The following is a 2,688-nucleotide window of genomic DNA, read 5'->3' on the forward strand; positions in this document are numbered from 1 at the left end:
TTATAGTGCCTACTGCTCGCTCGACTCGATTATCTCCATTATTTCTCTTCAATCTATCTCCGGCTTATATAGTAAGAAAGAGGGCGTCTAGCAAACGCTGGGACATTCGTGAGATTGCCCGATAAGTCACGATCCTTCTAGAAACTCTAGCGCGCATGCTCCCAGCGTCGCGTGACTTCCGATGTCGTAACACTACTTTTATTATTGCCCCCCCCCCCCCCCAGTGGCAGCGGTACGTTTGCGGACTTACAACGCTAGAAACCGGGTTTTGATACCTGTGGTGGGCTGAGAACAGATCGCCCATTGTGTAGCTTTGTGCATAATTACATACTAAAAACAACAAATTTTCTCATCTTTAGTCGAGTGCAAATCGCCATCAACATAACAATACAAAGTTCACACAGGTTAGATAACTTGCTGTCTCGGATGTTTTAGTCCATAACAAGAAGGGTATATTGGACTGTGAAGAATTTCATAAAAATAAAAAAAAATCACGAGACTATTGCTCAATTTTCATAGTTTTATCCCAAATATTTACAAAATAATCATGTGAAAACATTAGACAATCTAGCTTATAAAATCACATGAATATTTTCATAAAAATGTGAATAAAATATTTCTTGATAAAGTTTGTTTGAAGTTAAGCATAAAGCTATACGATGGGTTTCGATCACGCGACCCTATGGCAACCCCCCCCCCCCGTCCATTCTAAGTGTTTTTGTTTATTGATGTTATCGGTTTGTGTGGTTTTTACATGAAGAAATACTATGATGATGTCATCGGCTTGTGTGGTTTTCACCTGAAGATATAGTGTGATTATGTCATCGGTTTGTGTGGTGGTGGTGGACTATCTTGGTGTCACGGCTTGTGTGGTTTTTATCTAAAAGTGGACTGGAGTTGAGTTCGAAAGCTTGTAAGATTACACGACATTTATAATTTTTAGCTGCGTTACTTTCTAAGTTAGAGCAGGTAATTTGAATTCGTGTATGTGTATGTACTGTCACGAGGAAAAGGTGTTTTATTTGAATTGTGTATTTTAATATTTAATGTTTTAGTCATTAGGATGTAAATCGTGATATTTAAATTAGAAGAGATGGGCTCTAGGTTTTAGTTAGGATATGTGTATGTACCATCAGGGGAAGATTTTAAATACGATGTGCTTTTATTTGAATAAGTATGATTTGATATTTAAGTTTTTATATGATTATGATGTAAATTGTGATATATAAAGTGGGTTGTAAATCCAATATATTAACACTATTACATTTCCAGAACAAATACCCGTCACTAATGCTATTAACGATAGATACTGCATTTTTTGTACTATCACAACTAAGAAAGACTGAGAGACCTTGTAAAAATCAGTTGTGTCATAAGTTTTTGGAAGAGTTTAAAAATTTAAAGATTTCAAAAATATCTATTTGTTGTTAAGCACAAAGCTACACTAGGGGCTGTCTATGCTCAGCCCACCACGGATATCGAAACAGAACTTTTTAGCATTGTAAACATTCATACTTGACGCTGGGCCAATGAGGGGGGGAAGAGGAGGGGATGTTTAATACAACTATTAATATTTTAAACCTAAGCTGAAAAATAAGGTATGTCAATCCTTTAAACGTTAGTTTAAGTAATCTTGTTTGATTCTTGACGAGTCATTTATATGACCGTATCTTTACACAGATTAATAGCTGTTTAAGTGCAGGCAAAAACAGACGCACAACTTATATCAACAATGTTATAACAGTTTTACTAACGATACAGATGAAGTCATACATAATTGAAAATGCGAAGAAGTGTGTGTGTCACGAGTTTGGAAGTTTGCCAAACCATCTGCTAAACATAAGGGTGTCACGAGGTTGTAAATTTGCCAAACCATCTGCTAAACTTAAGTGTGTCACGAGTTTGGAAGTTTTCCAAACCTTCTGCTAAACTTAAATGTGTCACCAGGTTGTAAATTTGCCAAACCATTTGCTAAACTTAATTTTATCACAAGATTGAAAGTTTGCCATACCATCTGCCTAAACTTAAGCGTCTCACGAGGTTGGAATACTAATGAATCATATACGAATCGTTGTCATACTTAATATCCTACACGATCATTACAGCATGTTTGTGACTACGAGATATGAATCGTTGTCATAGTTACTATCCTACACGATCATTACAGCATGTTTGTGACTACGATATACAAACCGTTCTCATACTTGGTATCCTACACGATCATTACAGCATGCTTGTGACTACGATATACGAACCTTTGTCATAGTTGGTATCCTACACGATCATTACAGTATGCTTGTGACTACGATATACGAACCGTTGTCATAGTTACTATCCTACACGATCATCTAAGTCTAATTATAAATCATCAACTTTTTTATCATATTGTTACGGCAGCGTCAGTCACGCGACGCTCGGAGCATGCGCGCTGGAGCTTCTAGAAGGATCATGACTTATCGAGGAACCTCGCGAATATCCGAGTGTTTGCCAGGGGCCTTTTTTTTTAGTACATAAGCCGGCAAATAAAGCCAGTGATAGATAGATATGCAGATAGATTGAAGATAGAGATAACTGAGGCAAGCGAACATTTGGCACCGTAAGTAAAGTGTGTGAATCACTGTGATTTATAGCGTGTGTTATAAAGATTGTTAAGTTTAAAGTGACTGTGGAAATTCTGTGTATTAAAAA

At 36.7% G+C, this 2,688-nt stretch overlaps 1 long non-coding RNA gene across 1 annotated transcript in view; it reads right to left on the bottom strand.

Moving 5' to 3' along the window:
- Nucleotides 1–236: 236 nt before the first annotated feature.
- The window catches only part of LOC111086580, a 14,675-nt gene continuing 12,223 nt past the window's right edge, over nt 237–2,688 (bottom strand). Inside the window, exons 2-3 of the long non-coding RNA XR_002611315.1 lie at nt 1,282–1,287; nt 237–275 (exon numbers count right to left, since the gene is read on the bottom strand). This is a non-coding gene — a long non-coding RNA (uncharacterized LOC111086580). The remainder of the gene's footprint in view (nt 276–1,281; nt 1,288–2,688) is intronic.

The sequence above is a fragment of the Limulus polyphemus genome, unplaced genomic scaffold, assembly GCF_000517525.1.
Source record: "Limulus polyphemus unplaced genomic scaffold, Limulus_polyphemus-2.1.2 Scaffold1215, whole genome shotgun sequence".
Taxonomy (NCBI): Eukaryota; Metazoa; Arthropoda; class Merostomata; order Xiphosura; family Limulidae; genus Limulus; species Limulus polyphemus.